Source organism: Rattus norvegicus, chromosome 4 (genome assembly GCF_021556685.1).
Source record: "Rattus norvegicus strain SHRSP/BbbUtx chromosome 4, alternate assembly SHRSP_T2T, whole genome shotgun sequence".
Lineage (NCBI taxonomy): Eukaryota > Metazoa > Chordata > Mammalia > Rodentia > Muridae > Rattus > Rattus norvegicus.
The window spans coordinates 163945274-163964216 of NC_141537.1; the positions used below are offsets into that span (position 1 = coordinate 163945274).

Consider the following 18943-nt stretch of genomic DNA (forward strand, 5'->3'; position numbering starts at 1 on the left):
CTTCAGTGAAGAGCGTTTGTAAAGCCTGGAATGGCTGACTTGCTTTTCAAATGCTTAAGCCACTGTGAGAACTGGGTTCACTTGTCCATGCCTTTGATCCTAGCACTCGGGAGGCAGAGGGAGGTGGATTTCTGAGTTCAAGGCCAGCTTGGTCTATAGAGTGAGTTCCAGAACAGCCAGGGCTATGTAAAGGGACCTTGTCTTAAGAAACAACAACAACAACAACAACAACAACAACAACAACAACAGACCCAACTTAAAAATAAACCAACAAAAAAGACAAAGGGAGAAAATATTGTAAACAGATCCAAAGAAACAGGGAAAGATGGCTCCATGGAAATGATGCTTCATAGACTAAGTCATTAGACATGTGGGCACTGCTTGACAGAACTAAAAAAAAAAATGTTCTAAATATACCAGAACCCCAGAGAAACCCCTAAGGGGAGACCGGAAATGATGAATGGATAAAAATTATCTAACAATATAAATGGAAGTAAACAGGAAGACAAAAGGCATTTGCTCATCTCAGTGAATGCAGAGGGGAAGCAGCACTAGGCAAGATTACACACCACTGCTGCTGAGGTGCTTATCAAGTCAGGGGCAAGCCTTCTGTGAGGACAGTGGCAGACTAGAGAGATGGCTCTTTGGGAAGTGGCTCCTCCCACCATGCCTGTTGATCCGAGTTCAATTGTCAGGACCCATGTGACGGAGAAGGATGACTTCCATAGCTGTCCTCTGTGCTCTGACCTCCATGAGCACACTAAGGGACTCAGGTATGGCATCCTTGCACACACAAACACAGTAGGTCAGTCCGTTGGTCAATTAATCAATCAAGCAATCAATCAATCAATGTGTTAAAATTTTTTTTATATCTAAAAGCCAGTGACTAACATCATCCTCAGTGTTGTAAGACTGAAAATGTATTCTCTAAAACTGGAACGTCTGCCCTCCCCACTTCTGTTCACGATGACATGGGTCCGTATCGAAGTGAACACGTGATTATTTGCTGTGTTTGTGCTGTGCTTCCTGTTTGCACTGCAGAGCAGATGTGGAGCACTTACACATCGGATTTTCTAGGATTTGCATAAAGAGTCCCACAGTCTGGGCAGCTGAAACAACAGGAATTTATACTCTCAGAGTTCTGGACGCCAAAGTCTACAGAGTGTTCTCAATGTGATTCCATCTCAGGCCTCCCTCATGATCTCAAATTGATTTTCTTCTCTGTGTGTTCCCTCCCCTGTATCTGTGCCCTAATATTTCTGTCACAGTAGATTAGGATATAACTTAACAGCTCCATTTTAGCTAATGAAACAAGACTCTCTCCAGTACAGTTCCATTCTGAGGTATCAAGGATTTTTTTTATTGTTAACACTCTAGAACAATTGTGTATTTAACGTTTTTGTGTATTTGTGCACATGCTACGACTTATGAACTCATGAGAGTTGGTCTTCTCTGTTTATCCTATGGATTTTAAGTGACCAAACACAGGCCATTGCATGTGGCAGTCACCCTCTGAGCCAGCTCCATTGGTAAGTGATTCTGACTGTTATGTTTGAATATCACAGCTGAATGGATTGTTACTGACATACACAGGACAAATAGCAAAGACCCACGACTTCTAAACGCCAAGTGAAACCATTGACTAGCATCAGCCTTAAGGCGAACTCTTCTGAACAGGAAGCACTCTTCCTGACTTCTCCTATATTAAATGACACCAATACTCATAAAACTTTCAAAATCACAATGAAATAAGACACTGGCTTAAAGCCTTTGATAGTCAAGGTTCAGAATTTTCCACTGCAAACAAAAGCAGGCCAGTTTTCCTTGTGCACAGGAAACCATGAAAGTCTTTGTGTGTGGAAAACCACAAAGGTCTTCAAAGAAGCAGGTTTTTGTTACTATGGTCAGTAGACAGTTTAACCATTTGTGTACTAACAGTCCTCCATCTGCCTGGAGTCTATAGACATCAACTTTGTTTATTTCATTTCTGTAACAAGTGGTTCTATAATTCTGTTATCAAAAACAAAGACCGTAGATGGGGGAATGATGGGGGGACAGCCCTGGAGTCCACTCTTCTTCAAGGGCCCCTGGTAAGGCTTAGGTAAAATACTAAGGCCTAGATGGCATGTTAAAACCTGGATAAAATGTTAAGACCTGGGTAAAATGTAAGGCCCAGGTGACAGTTACCTGGCTAGGCTGCCATTATAAGGAAACTTTCTCATGTGTTTCTGCTGTTACTAGGAAACTTTCTAATGCCAAGATTGATTACATATTCTGTTACATTCAGTGTCCTTGGAAACAAATCACGATAAAAGTCAATAAAACTGTTTTGTATAGTTACCTACAACAAGCTTCAACCCAAACCAACCACCCCACAGCGCTTCCTCCACCTGTGTATGAGCTTTTACGGTATAAGCTGCCCTTGGGATGGACCCCAACATGTGAGACACCTGCACCAGTATAAGAAACTCTTTGGAATAAGACTTCCATTTTGAGTAGTGGTCTAGTAAGGTTTAAGTTCCCAAGACCTCCCTGGGAACTGACATCCTACTTGGCAGAAAGGGACACGTACATGGGTGTGGTGGTTTCTACATGCTTGGCCCAGGAAGTGGCACTGTTGGGAGGTGTGGCCTTATTGGAGTAGGTGTGTCATTGTGGGCGTGGGCTTAAGACCCTCATCCTAGCTGCCCAGAAGTCTGTCTTGCACTAGCAGCCTTCAGATGAAGATGTAGAACTCAGCTCCTCCTGCACCATGCCTGCCTGGATGCTGCCATGTTCCAGCCTTGATGATAGTGGATTGAACCTCTGAACCTGTAAGCCAGCCCCAATTAAATGTTGTCCTTTATAAGACTTGCCTTGGTCATGGTGTCTGTTCACAGCGGTAAAACCCTAACTAAGACAATGGGTAACTGACATCCTGGTTGGCAAGTTAAGGGGTGAATATTAGATAAGTCCCATCCTGGTAGACAGTTAGGACATGAACTTTAGGTAAGACAAGTGTCCTGCCATAGTTGAAAACCCCACCAATGGGAGAAGGATAAATGTGCAATCAAGACAAGTTCCCTAGGAGATCTCCTAAGTCCTGATTGGTGAGGTGACATAGATATTTGTGGATTGGGGGCTTTAAAACCCTTTAGGATCTTAACTCTGGGTCACAGTTCAGTTCCTGAATCTGTACCATGGCCCTCCTTAACCAGTCCTGGGGCATGTGCTCAATAACTATCCCTTTCTGACTGAGATTGGTGTCCTTGTAGTTTGTGAGACAATTCCCAGACCCCAACATCTTTCATAGACAATGTGGCCCCCTTATTAGGTGGTCAACTGTTCAGTAAACACTCACTACACACGTTACAAACTGCATTATTTGTTGGGAGGGTCACATGTAAAAACGGAAGTACAGAATACACGTCATGTAAAACAGTGTACAAACAGAGCTGGATTCCTGGAATTAAAAACAAAAGCGTGGGTGCTCACATGATGTTGCGTGGACCGATGGCTGTGTTTTTAGGAACAGAGCGAAAGTAGAGAATGTGCCTCAAGCGCAGGAAGTCCCAAACCGGTGACCAAGAGTCCTCGGTTTCAAGTACACCACCAGATAGGAAATTACATAAATCAATGTATTTTATTTATCACCCAGTATTTATGGTGAGGTCACAGGAAGGGCACATGCAAATAACCTCTGAAACCTCATATCACGGTTACCTCTGAGAGTTACCTCTGTTTATACAGGAAATGGGGGCTGCATCAGTGTGCGTTTTCCCCTTGACTTCTCAGGCTATTTTCTGGGAAGCTTTCCCACGTGAATGTTGAAGCTCTGTGCTGTTTGTTCTTTAGAAACATCAGGTGTATGCATGTCAGATTTCCTGGTTATTTCATAGTTACCCGATTTGTTGCTTTAGCTTGGCTGACAGGTAACTTGATAGCCGGTTACCTCGTAGTTTTCATTGCCCTATGTCTCTGCTAATTGAGGCTCATTTGCTCTCTCTGTTTTCATTCATTCTTTTAATTTAATCTATTGCAGAAATCCTCTTACCAATGTCAAAGCTGTCCATAATGTAACTGAGTATGATAAGATTGCCATATGACTATCTAATTTATCCTAAAATATCTATTTGGATACAAATTCTTCACCAGCTTTCATATTTGTTCCCCCTGATTCTGGTGCAGTTTGTGGTCAGAGCCATGTCTATGCAAAGTCCGCACAAGCCATTCCTGTAATTACTCGCGGTGTGTGGAAATGTCGGGATCTGCTGGCTGAAGGTTCTTTCCCTCCACCTGGATAGACAAGAGGCTCTGCCATTTGTGGTTCTGGCAGCTTTTGCTTCCGGCTTTCCTCATTGTTTGCAGTGAGCCACAGGGATTGTCTGGCAATTGGTGCCCTCTAGTGTTCAGTCATTGAGTAGACCTCTAGGACCAGGACCCTCAGCTCTCAAGATTTCAGACCCTAGAGCTCCTCAGTCCTTGGCAGAAACCTGTGTTACAGCTCTCAGCCCCTGGTCTGAGACCCTTGTCTGTGAAGACTCGGTAGCTCTCCAGGACGCTCCTGGCAACAAGGACCTGAGATTTCTCTTCTCTCTCTTCTCACAGCCCTTTATGCTTCTTCAGCCTCAGCACTACCTGCTTTGTCCTCTTTCTCCTTCTCCCTCCTGCCCCGACTGTTCTGCCTCTGGAACAGTCCTGTGCTGTGCCTCTGCTCTCTGTTGCTACTTTCCTAGTGTTTCCAGCTCAGGCTGAACCGCTTAGAGAAGGCATGAAAAGGCCACTCCAGGGAAGCTTTTGGGGACTTTTTTCAATGCGGGGCGGGGGAGTGGGGGGCGGTGGGCAGCACAGGAGGGCCTCTAACAGACTTGGTAAGGCAGAGCAACCTTCCTGATTAGCTTGAGAAAAGGCCTTGGGACCACCATGGTGGTCGATTTCTGACCAGTCACAACAATTTGTTTGGACCAATCACAACCTTGACTCTTGGGCCAATCAGAGACTTCAAGGCTTATGCTTTGGACCAATCACAGGCTGGACTCTTAGCACCAGCCATAGAAGTGTGTTAGACCACCAGGAAGGTCTTCCTCCTCCGTCCTAAGTGAAAACGGTCACAAGGTCATCTAGAGCTCAGTGAACCTTCCAATAGCAAAGAGTCTGTTTAAAACTGTCCCTGATAGTCAAACCGTGATTTAATACAACAAATGGTGTGTGTGTGTGTGTGTGTGTGTGTGTGTGTGTGTGTCTGTGTGATGCATGAATGGACTGTGGGGGAGTATGTGTGTGTGTGTGTGTGTGGTGGATGAAGGGACATGTGAGGGAATGTGTGTGTGTGTGTTCATTCTTGAGTGTTGAGTATGGGCAGCCCTGTGCTAGGTCGGGTACACATGTGGAGGTAAGAGGACAACTGGGAACATGAATCCTCTCACCTCTCTACTTTGTTTGAAACTGTTTTGTTTGTCCGACTCCCTTCTCTTCATAGGGCCACACTGGGATTACAGGTGTGTTCACTTCTGCATAGCTCTTGCATGCATTCTGGGGACCCCAACTCAGGTTAACATGCTTTGTGGCACGTGTTTTTGCACACTAGGCCACCCTCAGTCCACAAATGGTATCTTACATCACAGTCTGTAAGTCAACTATCTGAGATAGCTGAGCTAGAAAGGGAAGAGCCTGCAAGCCTAAGAAAGACAGAGGGGCTTAAATTACAGTTCTGGTGGCAGAGCGGCTGCCCAGGGTATGTGAGACCCCAAGCTTGAGCCACAGAGCAAGAGAGAAAGAGAGGACGGGGAGGGGAGGGGAGGGGAGAGGGTGGGGGGGGGAGGGCAGAGGAGAGATGAGGAGGGAGATGACACAGAACCATCTCTCTCTCTCTCTCTCTCTCTCTCTCTCTCTCACACACACACACACACACACACACACACACACACACACACCTCACAATGTGCACACCCGAGTTCTCTTGCTTTACCTCTGTTTTACTCCTGGATCCACTGGCACTGACTGCAGCATGGACAACGTTGTCTGCTTTAGTAAGGGAAGAGAACACAGTGAGTTAAACCTCGAGACGCCAACTCTAACTAATCCTAGACATTAGCTCACTGCAAGAGTCACTAGGCCAAGGCTGAATTCGAACAGGAACACAGTACAATCCTACCACAGCCGTTCTTGCACTTTACACAGGAAGTGTGCTCTGAAGGAGGCTCACGTGCCTGTGCCTGGGTCTCCAGACTGATTATAGATGCGGTCCTTGAGAGCTTATGAGAGAGTGAGGACTCTCCCTCACTTTAATCCACTCTTGAGCTCATCACTTGAGAACAGTACTGAGGGATGAGGAAGCCTCTGAGGTCAGGTTTAGCTGAAGGAAGACTCCAGAAGCGAGCCTTTGGAGGTTCTGGTTTGTCCTTGGTCCTTCTTTGTCTCGCTCTTCTGCTTCCGGTAGTCACGTGCTCCCCACCCCCATCACATCCTGCGTCTCCATGAGTTTACGTTTTTCTCTCGGCTATTTTCAGTAGAGATATAAAGTCCAGCTAACACCCTGGAAAGAAGAAGAACAAGGAGGAAGAGAAGAGAATATATTTCCAGATATGCGTAATATTCCTCTGAATCATTCCAGAATGCAGAACGATATTGCCAGGACTCTAGTTGGCAGTGTGAACCTGGGCGAGCGGGGCCTGAGGAGGAGGAGGTCAAAAGTCTTGGTGATAGCCAACTTTATGTAGAGCATCAGACAGTGCATGTATAGTCTGAGGGCTGAGCAAGGTCATATGAGCGAGGTTCACATGCATTCAAGCTATATACAATCACAGGGCAAGGTATATTCACATGAGCTCTTGTTGTATACAGCCTCGAGGACAAGCCGTGCTTGGAAGCATCATCTGAAGAGTGAGCTAATGGGTAATCTGAAGTAAAACCGCTTCTACATACTACACTTGGCCGGGGGGGGGGGGTGTCACAAAAGCATGTTCTACGAACAACTCTTCGCTTTGGAGGGCTGAGGTCCCAGGACTCTTGTCCTGTTTTCTTGGAGTTTTCTCATGAGCAATCAGAATTCTCACCCAGCTTCATTCATGGACTATGCACTGACAAATAGAGTGTTGATATTCCAGAGTGTCTGATCAATGGACAAGGTTTTTAACCTTTCAGGTAACACAACCCGTGTGCTTCCTGGGAAGCAATCGGGAGAACTGGATGTCGTCCAAATAATTTTATCTTTCAAACTTAGAGCACTGGGAGACCAGGGGCCGTTGCGGACAGGGTGTTCCTCAGAGGATATCAGGAAACAAGACTCTATAAGGAGGGAAGGGGTCAGTGAGTGAGGTGATGTCTAAGGGAATCTCGCAGCTCTGACTGACTAGCCACCAGGTGCCTCTTTATTTACACAGCTTTCACAGAGCAAAGACAGACTAATGGTTATCCAGGTGGAACAAGATTACGTGTTTGCTTTTTCATTACGTGTCCAGGGCTACAGGTTCAGTTATAATTAGAAGACAGAACAGATTTTACTTTTATTATCAACCCTATAACTCCAGGTTAAAGAATGTCACCTCCAAGGCAAGCACATTTATTATATATATGACAGCCCACTTTTAAGATTGGCAATGTTTGTAGTTTGAAAGCACTCCAGTCAAACAGAAAATATCTAAACTGCTCTTTTCATGAATAGTGAACATTAATACCTAACTCCTATAAGGCAGGAAATTTTTATTTTATGAACCTATCTTGTTTACTGAGCTCTATTTCTCCAGGGGTACCCTGAACAACGCCCTATTTTTAAACTACGTGTTCAGAGAGCTCTAAGCCTATAATAAAAAGAGGCCTTGAATCTGTAACCTATTCTCCTGGCCTGAAAGAGTTTGTCAATTGTCTCTGTTTACCCTGCACCAATTATACTGTTCGGGTTTGCTCAGGAGCAGACACCCCAAGAAAACTCATGGAGTAATGGTATCCTCTAGCTATGCGCTTAACGATCTCCGGAGCTTCCAAGTAGTGGCCAGATAAAGGCAATTTTTAAGAGTTTTCTAAAAAAAAAAAAAAAAAAAGTCAGATACCATTTTCTTGGGGGAAGACAGAAAGCGAATCATGATGCAGAAAGTCCCCAGGAGTGCAACACACAGAGACCAAAATCCAAAAGTGAGAGAGACAGGACAGCGATTGCAGCAATCTCTTGGTTTTGCTGGAACTGTGTCAAGCAGCTGTGCTGGCTTCGTGACTCTCGCTGTTTCCAGTGGGCATGGCCGGTGCCACTGGAATTCGTAACCTCCTTCCCCAACCCCACTTTCCTCAGTGTATATCCCTGTCTGTCCTGGAACTCGCCATGTAGACCAGGGTAGCCTCAAGTTCACAGAGATCTGCTTACCTCTTGAGTGCTAGAATTAAGATGTGCTCGACCAAGTCCAGCAATTTTTTTTTTTTAACACTCTTGTCATCTTGCCAACTTCTTCCCAAAGGCTGCACTATTTTAATCAGATTCTAACTAGGTCACAACGCCAGGTCACTTTTCCCTATTTACTTCATCATAAGAATACAACCCAGTACTTTGTCTTTTAAATTTTTAAAATGAACTTTTGCGTTATGAGCGTTTGCCTATATGCGCGGGCTTGACCGCCAAGCCCAGGTCTCAGGAAGGCCAGGAGAGGAGGGCAAGGCATGGCTGTTGGATTCTCTGCCTTGCCCTGGACGTGGAGTTCCAGGGGACTGAGGGCTGCCGTGTGGGTCCTCTGAGAGTTCTCTCCTCGGCTCCCTCTCTTTTGAAATTTTAAGTACACAGTAGATAATTGGGGACGGCAGGTGCAAGGCAGTGCATCTCCACCCTTCCTATTCCCTGTTGACCATCTCTCCTTTATTTGATGTTCGTGTGTGACTACTGTAGATGCTTCCTGTGTGGGAAATCAGGCAACATTTGTTTTCTGAGTTGCTTGTTTATTTAGCACGAAGTCCTCCAGGTTCACTTGTTTCCTGAGCCACATGGCTTTCTAAGGGCTGACTACCATTCCACCGTATGAATATACCATACGTACACACCTAGACATGCTTAGCTGTTGGATTTGGGCTGGCTGCACACCATGCAAAGCTATTTTGAATAGTGTCTCAGAGAAGCCGGAAATGGTCACATCTCTTCTTTTTTTTTTCCAAGCGATTTATTTATTTTTACCTTGTGTGCTTTGGTGTTTTGTCTACACGTTTGTCTGTGGAACTAGAGTTACAGACAGTTGTGAGCTGCTATATGGGGGCTGAGAATTGAACCCAGGTCTTCTGGAAGAACAGGCAGTGCTCTTAACCAGTGAGCCATCTCTCCAGCCCCAAGGTCATATCTCTTAAAGGCCTGGATTTTGATCATTTCAGTTGAACATCTAGAAGACGGACTGCTGGATCAAACTGCAGTCACATTTAACTTTTTGAGGCATTTCCATCTTTTTCCAGGGGCTGCCCCATTTAGCATTCCCACAGATAACGTTCAGGGGCTCCAGCTTCTCCCACTTCTCTGTGATACTTGCCTTCTTCTGTTTGGTCCAGAGACAGGAAGTGATTTCCCAGGAGGCTCTGATTTAGACTAACTTTGTGTTTGTGTGTTCTGTTCCCTCTTTAAAACACTTTTGGCTATCTGTGTAGTCTTTTTTTTTTCTATAATGCTTATTGAAGTCCTTCACCCATTTTTATGTGGTTATTAAATTTGTAAAAACTGGTAAATCACTCATGGTATATATCATCATATATTTGGATATATATATGTATATATGTATATACATACATATATATACACACACATATATATATATATTTATGGCAGGGTAAGGGCCTCCCCAGTTGTCAAAACAAAACAAAACCAAAAAACTAAGACAGTAACAGGATGCTACCTAGAGCCCAGATGCCTTTCACAGCCGACAGCCAAGTCCAGACCACACATCATCCATGGCACACAGATAGATGGAAATCCTGAACCTAATCCTGGCAAAGAAATAGAAAGTTGGAGATGAGATGTACACTTGAAGAAGATGTTTACAACTGAATGACCGATGGACGGCCAATGGGCCAAGACTTGTAGCTTATTCCTGTTCAGTTTTCTTCCCGCCCTGATTCGGTTCTGCTGGAATCCTGCACTTAGTAGCAGTGTCAAGCCTCGGAATGCTAGAGGTCCCAGCGGCTTGCCAAGGATTGATTTTTGAGGCCTGTCAGTCACCACTGAGAAAGGCTGCTTCCACGTACAGCCTTCCCCCAGCACCGATATTCCTCTATGAATGTGGAGCGCCCTCATTCAGGGCAAAGGAATAGAGAGCACAGACAAACCACAAGTGCACTGAACAGGGCAGGCCGGGTGGAGCTGTGGGTAGTGTGTTTCCTAGAGTGATCGGCAGGGGGCGCACAGATGAAAGGGCTTTCTGTTCTCCGGAGGACGCAGGTCCCTGAAATGAGAAAGGCGTGTTTGAGGCGTGAGGTGAATATCACTGAAGAGATTGGGGCAGAATGATCAGGAGTGAGAAGCCAGTCTGGGATACACATTTTTTTTCCTTCAACACGAAAACATGAATCCATGGTGACACAGCATTCCAAAGCATCCCTCCAACAGCCACAAAAATTCTTCTACCATTCTGATACCGCTGGGCTACCCGGCTTAACACTACCAGTAGCACAGATGGATCCCCCCACTGGGATCCCCACGTCTACCCACGCCCGCCCGCACTCTACACTCAAGACTTGCTCCGTTCCTTCCCATCTGCATCTTTAGCTCTCCGAACTCTTAGGCTCCTTTTCGCTAGTCCTAGACAAGCAAAGCAGCAGCAGTCCCCCTCCCCCCATCAGAAATGATGGTTATAAGGGTTTGGGACTTATCCAGTGTTTGTTTTTTTAACCTCTGAATCAGGCAAATAGTCCCTCGTGGATTGGAAATAGAAACATGCCCAACAGAATTGTTTCTCAATGGTTCTTAAGTACTTCAGAGAAAGATTGGAAACCAGCAGTAGGCTGGAGAAATGGTTCAACCTTTAAGGGCTACGCTCACAACCTCAGCTGTCTCTCAGGCTACCTTTTATTATTATTATTATTATTATTATTATTATTATTATTATTATTGTTGTTGTTGTTGTTGTTGTTATTATTATTATTATTATTTATCAGGCTGTGCATACTTCAATAAAAGGAAAATAAGATCTGTTAAAAAGAAAAAGAAAGCTCTCTGCTCCTCCCTTGTCCCGCGCTATCATCTCGCCAGCAAGAACGCACGCGCGGACACACGAATCCTTCTGCAGCAAAGCGTTTATTGTATCTTAAAGGGGGGGACGCGGGGCGCCAGCATGGCGCGGCTTATATACACCCTAGCGCGGCGCATCCACACCTGATTGGTCACTTACCCATGATCTCATAGGCACGCCCCGGAGTGGGCAAAGACCTGGCACGAAGACACTCTTGCACATGCGCACACAGCTAGCTTCCTGAAAGGAAGTCAGGCTGACGCAGTGGAAGCCAGCGCCATCTTGTGGTGGCGAATGTTATTGCGGTTCTCCACACTCCCTGTTCCAGAGACAGCCACATCTTCTCATGCAGTGCCAGCCTCGTCTCATAGACAAGATGGTGAAGGTCGGTGTGAACGGATTTGGCCGTATTGGGCGCCTGGTTACCAGGGCAGCCTTCTCTTACGACCCCTTCATTGACCTCAACTACATGGTCTAGATGTTCCAGTGTGACTCTACCCATGGCAAGTTCAACGGCACAGTGAAAGCTGAGAATGGAAAGCTTGTCGTCAATGGGAAGCCCGTCACCATCTTCCAGGAGCGAGATCCCGCTTACATCATATGGGGTGTCTGACGCTGGTGCTGAGTATGTTGTGGAGTCTGCTGGCGCCTTCACCACCATGGAGAAGGCTGGGGCTCACCTGAAGGGTGGGGCCAAAAGGGTCATCATCTCCGACCCTTCAGTCGATGCCCCCATGTTTGTGATGGGTGTGAACCACGAGAAATATGACAACTCCTTCAAGATTGTCAGCAATGCATCCTGCACCACCAAATGCTTAGCCCCCCTGGCCAAGGTCATCCATGACAACTTTGGCATCGTGGAAGGGCTCATGACCACAGTCCATGCCATCACTTCCACTCAGAAGACTGTGGATGGCCCCTCTGGAAAGCTGTGGCATGTTGGCCGTGGGGCAGCCCAGAACATCATCCCTGTATCCACTGGTGCTGCCAAGGCTGTGGGCAAGGTCATCCAAGAGCTGAACGGGAAGCTCACTGGCATGGCCTTCCGTGTTCCTACCCCCAATGTATCCATTGTGGATCTGACATGCGGCCTGGAGAAACCTGCCAAGTATGATGACATCAGGAAGGTGATGAAGCAGATGTCCGAGGGCCCACTAAAGGGCATCCTGGGCTACAGTGAGGACCAGGTTGTCTCCTGCGACTTCAACAGCAACTCCCACTCTTCCACCTTTGATGCTGGGGCTGGCATTGCTCTCAATGACAACTTTGTAAAGCTCATTTCCTGGTATGACAATGAATATGGCTACAGTAACAGGGTGGTGGACTTCATGGCCTACATGGCCTCCAAGGAGTAAGAAACCCTGGACCACCCAGCCCAGCCCAGCAAGGACACTGAGAGCAAGAGAGAGGCCCTCAGTTGCTGAGGAGTCCCCGTCCCAACTCAGCCCCCAACACTGAGCATCTCCCTGACAATTCCATCCCAGACCCCATAACAACAGGAGGGGCCTAAGGAGCCCTCCCTTCTCTCTTGAATACCATCAATAAAGTTCGCTGCACCCCCCCAAAAAAAAAGAGAAAGAAAGAAAAAGAAAGGCTATTTTCATTTTTTAAACTTACTTGAAATTCAACCTTTAAGCTTAAGCTGATCCTTCTTAATTTTCCTTAGAAAATTAAATTCATTTCAATCAATTAATTTAAAGTCCAGCTTCAACCCAAGAAGTTTTGGGGGTGGTGGTGAAATATTTTGAAAAATATAATGGACACCACGTTTGTGTCTGGTCTGCACCATCCTTGTTCTGTGGGGGACAGGTTTTACATCAACTTTACATTTCAGAGCAGTGTGGGGCTACAGGAAATGTCCAGCCAAACAAGATGCACATTTCCCATGGGTCACGTGCCCCACATCCTACATAGGACATATACCACCTGCCCCACATCCTATATAGGACATATACCACCTGCCCCACATCCTATATAGGACATATACCACCTGCCCCACATCCTATATAGGACATATACCACCTGCCCCACATCCTATATAGGACATATATCACCTGCCCCACATCCTACAGAGGACATATACCACCTGCCCCACATCCTATATAGGCATATACCACCTGCCCCACATCCTATATAGGGCATATACTGCCACAGACCACTCAGACGGAGGACACCGTGGGAGAAGCAGGGCTCTGGTACTCAGGAAGGCACAGGTTCGGTGCAATGACAGACAGACACAACACACTCAGGGAGGTTTGAATGTGCTGCGATTTTACTGAAATCCGCTTTGTGATTATATACAATGCTTGAACAGGAGCTAATTTTTTGGCCCCTTGCCAGGGTACACTCAAACAATAACCAAGAAAAAGTTTAACAGTTTACGGGAAGTTCAGAACAGAAAGCAAGACAGGAAATAAATTTTCCTGAGAATCAGACTGGTGCCAGACAGTGGTCATAAACCTCATTTACCTCAATCTCTAAATATCATCTCTCGGATAACAACAGGGCAGACGGCTGTAAGGAATCTTTAGTCTTTTACTCTCTCTTAGCCAAAATTTATGTAATTGTCTTTTTAAAGATAGGATAGTTCCTTTTAATAATAGGCAAGCACGGGGACATGATCTGGCCAGGTGTTCTATAAAATTTAAAGAATAATATAATACTCTCTTTCCATCAATATTAACCCATCTGTCACCTTCTTCATCACATGTCCCTGTGTAGGGCAATGGCTCTGCAGTGGTCCTGTATGTACTCATGCTGTTTTTACCTAAAGGAGGGGCCCACCACCTTGCTCTAATTAAATAATGTTTTCTCCCATGTAACTACTTGATAGGAATTCCTAAATGTTTGGATTTTTTATAGTTGATGGGACTTTCCCCTCTAATAGCTAGCGCCTTAATTCTTTCACTATCCAGGAGATATTTCACAGTTAATTCTTCCTGTTGTAAGTTATTGATCACATCTCTTAGAGTTTCATTCTGATTCTACTTAATTTTTGCTAGTGCTTTCAAAGGAGGCATGGTCCATAAAGACCAAATCAGGTCCTGATGTTCCTGTTAATAGAAAAAACAAAAAAAAAAAAAAAAAAAGAGCCAGTATGTAACTCCTGATCAGACGGATTGGAATCAGCTAGGCAGAAAGTCGAGAAGGAAGAGGCCAAGTGTCTCCAGGAGACCAAGTTCCGAGGAACACATATCTCTGGCCTGCTGACCACGATGGTTTCATGTCAGACAGGCTCCACTGGAGCTGGCACAGAAATATACCACCTGCCCCACATCCTACATAGGGCATATATCACCTGCCCCACATCCTACATAGGGCATATACCACCTGCCCCACATCCTACACAGAGCCCATAATTTACCATTCTTTCTTTTTTTTTTTTTTTTTTTTTTTTTTTTTTTTCCCCGGAGCTGGGGACCGAACCCAGGGCCTTGCGCTTCCTAGGCAAGCGCTCTACCACTGAGCTAAATCCCCAACCTTTACCATTCTTTCTTAAAGCTGAAGAATACCATCTATACACACAACCCTTGCTGTCTAACTGTCCCTGGGGAAGCAAGCTTATCTGCTGCTACCTTTTTGGCTGTTGTGAATTGCAGTGACTATGAACCCTGCCTTCTCATCCTTCAGATATGTATCCAGTGACAATTTGCTGGATCATTTGGTGCTCTTTATCATTGAGTCCTTCAGTCAGTCTGTCATTGACTGATTGCATAGTCAATAATCCACTTATTTCTTTGCTTCTTTAGTGATGGGCCCTACTGTCTTCCACAAGAGCTCAACCATCTTGCATTCCCACTAGCTGTAAACCAGCTTCAAGTTCACCAACAACAGGTTCAGCAAACATCTCTTCTCTCCCCTTTCATTCCGGTCAATTCCTCTGACTACTTTTGCATATATCAGACCAAGTGGAGTCAAAAGTGCTCTCAAAAGCCAGGTGTGGTAGAGCATGCCTTAGGTGGATCAGTGAGTTTGAGGCCAGCCAGGCATATAGAGTCAATTCCAGGACAGCCAGGGCTACATGGAGAAACCCTGTCTTGAAAAAAACAATCCAAGAGAGCCTCACACACATTTCTAGGTAAGTACAGTGCAGCCATTAGTGGTCAACCCCAGGGAGAACAAGATGAAATGACACATTGACTTTTCAACTGGAGATACGTCAACAGGGAGAGAAGCTGTGCCTTGAGGTGAATCCTGTGTGTGGGAACAGAGTGGAGATAAGAGCTCACCTGAAAGCCCTGGAATGGAGAGATAAAATCTCGTCCAAGAGGAATAGTCAGCAGGAATGATCAAACTCATGACCGAAGTCAGTAAAACAGAAACGAACAAGAAACCAATATAACCAATATATTGAACAGGATTTTTTTTTTGAGAAAAAAATCAGTAAGACTGGCAAATTAATTAAATTAATTAAAAGGCAGAAAGAGTGTATCCAAAATCAGAAACAAAAAAGGGGGGTTGGGGGAAGGCGTAACAACAGATTCAGACGAAATCCAGAGAATCATACGGACCTACTTCAAAAACCTGTACTCCACCAATTGGAAAATATAAAAGAAATGAATGATTTCCTCAGTAGGTACCACATATAAAACTTAAATCAAGATCAGATAAGTGAGTTAAACAGATCTATGACCCCCATTGAGACAGAATCAGTCACTAGAGTCTCTCAACCCCATCCCACAAAAAAATAGTCAGGGACAGAGAGAATGACTCCTAATGATACTCTCTAATATTCATAGGTCGGTGCCTTGCTGAGCCATCACCTCAGAAGCTTCCTTTTACCGCAGATGGGAACAACTGAGACCCACAGCCAGACATTATGCAGAGAGGTGGGGGAGGGGCCTTCAGCAGATTCCTCCCTCAGAGCTCAGGGAATCCCATGGAAGAGAAGGCGAAAGATTGTAAGAGCCAGAGAGTGTGTTGGACAGCAGTAGAACAAAGCTCTCTAATCAACTGAGCAAAGCTTTCTGAACTCACAGAGATGGAGCAGCAAGCACAGGTCTGCAAAGGTCTACTCTAGCTCCTCTGCACATAGGTTACAGCTTTCAGATGAGTATTCTGATGGGACTCCTGAGTGTTGCGGTAAATCTCCAACCCCAACAAGCCCGTGCAAAGAACACACAACACAGTTATAATATTTATAAGCTGCTCGCCTAGATTGGGCAGATTCACCACTGCACTGCTCTATTCCCCAGCTGTGAGATCCCTTGCCACTTGTGTCTTCTCCAGGCCATCTTCCTTCCACCTCCTCTTCCTTCATCTTCCTCTCTCTCCTGTCTCCTTCTCTCTCTTTCTCCTCCTCCTCCTCCTCTTCCCCTCTCTAAAACTAGCCCCGACTTTCCTTCCCACTTCCCAATCACAGGCTCTAGCCTTTATCTGATCAGTTAAACTGGGGAGAAGCTTCACTCGGAATCACCTGAGTGATTCACTCCTGGTCTCGGCAGATCCTCTTGAGGAAGCAGAATTAACATCAAAATACACACAGCACCAGGACGATCCACAACAGCGTGGGTCTCTGACTCTTGTGCCTGCTTTGGGGCTCTATTTCTTCTGTTGTTTTCCTTGTGCAGGTTTGAGGTGATGGTTTTTGTTTTATCCTATTGTATTTTATTTTGTTGTGTTTGGTTGTTGTCTCTTACTAGAAGACCATTCTTTTCTAAAGAGAGACAGAAAGGGAGTGGATCTGGATGGGAGAGAAGGTATGGGGGAATATTCGGAAAGGAGCAGAGGGAAGCAGAACTAATCGGGATTAACTGTCTGATGAAAGAAACTATTTTCAGTAAAAGGGATAACAAGGAAAAGGAAAAAGAAAATCTAGGGATCTAATCTTACAGCTGTCCAGCAGACACACTTAGTGTCAGCTGCACCTGCATGCACAGCATCCAGGCAGGGAGCTCACTTAAGAGAAACCAGAGCTCCTCCTGGTGTCTCTGAACTGTGGCCAGGACAGACCCAAAGACCCTTGCACGTTTCAAGGAGAATCAGAACTGTCCACCTATGGAACCTCTGCTTCTAACTCTGCTTGCTCCTGTTCCTTCTCCTGTCCTAGGCAGCTTACGCATCCAGACCCATGTCTCAACTTTCCCATACTTTAAGCTGAGGTTCCCCGTTGTCCTGGAGTTTGGTGAACATGAACAAAATGCAGTCGTTAAAGTCAGCTTTAACTTTTAAATATATGTGATTTACATTCAGTCAAGCTCATTAGTTTGTTACACATTTCCATGAATTCTGAACATATATAATCATAGAGTCTCCATCATAATCAAGGTATAGACCCAGACCCCACCCCAGTACCCCATGTCCTTGTAGACACTCCTTTCCTCTGTACCCAGCCCATGGCACTCTTCTCTTTCTGCTTTTACACACTGGCTTTTCAAGAACACCAGGGAGCTGGGTCCCTGCAGTAGTAATGCATCTGAGAGTCATCCACGGTGCACTCAACAGCTGTGTGTCAAATACCAACACAGTTGGATACAGAAGAAGATTCCAGAGGAGAGATGTGAGGTGCAAGCTGGGGTTGCACAGTACGCATCTCAAACTCTAAAAGGCAGCGTTAGGAACAGGTCAGAGCAAACAAATAGGAAACTGGTGGGTAAAGTGTGAGCAGAGAGAGAGCAGGATGGTGGCAGGTAGAATTTCCCAGCAGAAAACCCCGGCTCTACAGTCAGATTCTCTACTGCAAGGGGGTGGAATTTTGGTGTTGTTTTGATTTGGGGGGTGGTGGTGGTGGTGGTGGTGGTGGTGGTGGTCTATGTGTGTGTGGGTGTGTGTGTGTAAGGGGAGGGGATAGGTCACACACAGGCGTGTCCCACATTTAGAGGTCAGAGGACAACTATATGTAGTTGGTTCTCTCCTTCCACTTTTATGTAGGTTCCGGGGAGGGAAGTCAGGTCACCAGGCTTGAACCATAAGCACCTTTACTCACAGAGCCATTTTGCTAGCCCAAGGGAAAGAGTTTTGGCAGAAAAGTGCTTTTAGTGTAACTTAAGATGTCCAGCAAGTTGTTTAGCGACCTTGGACAGAAAGTTGAGGGACATTTAGCCAGCAGAAGAGATGGGCAGGTGCAAGCACGAGTTCCTGTTTTCCCTTTTTGATCATTTTCTTCAATGCCATGTTCACTTTGTTACAAGCTTAGGTTTTTGTTTGAGTTTTTGCAAAATATAAGGGTCAATTCATAAAACCTTGTAAACACAGGCAGCCTTTTTATGTAAACATGGGCATTTCTCTTGGGGGAGGGAAACCCAGGACATGAGGTAATTGTATCATTTTAAAAAAATGCTCAACTGTTTTCCCCCAAATTCCAGTGGTATTCAGAATATTCAACATATGTATTTGCTGTGTATGTGTTATTTTATCCCATATATTGGCTCACTTTGACTTTTAAAGATCGGTGTTTTTATGTGTGCATTTTACGTGGTATGCGTGAGTACGATGTGCACTGTAGACTGACCAAGGTCGACAGTTCTCAGGTAGAAACATGATTAAAGGCGTGTCCAACAGGCCCTGACAAGAAATAGCAGGTCGCAGAAGAAGAGGTGGTCATTGGAGTTGGTGGGAATTGCTGCTCTTCCCAGAAAAACCACTGGCGTGCTGGTTATGTTTGCCCAGTTTGAACCAAGCTGGGAAGAGAGAACCTCAGCTAAGACTTTGCATCCATCTGATTGGCAACTCTATGGGGGCGTGCACTCAACAGCTGTGTGTCAAATGCCAACACAGTTGGATACAGAAGAAGATTCCAGAGGAGAGATGTGAGGTGCAAGCTGGGGTTGCACAGTACG

At 45.5% G+C, this 18943-nt stretch overlaps 1 pseudogene; it reads left to right on the top strand.

Annotated features, from left to right (window-relative positions):
• Nucleotides 1–11513: 11513 nt before the first annotated feature.
• LOC147995081 (glyceraldehyde-3-phosphate dehydrogenase pseudogene) lies at nt 11514–12618 on the top strand (annotated as a pseudogene).
• Nucleotides 12619–18943: the final 6325 nt, after the last annotated feature.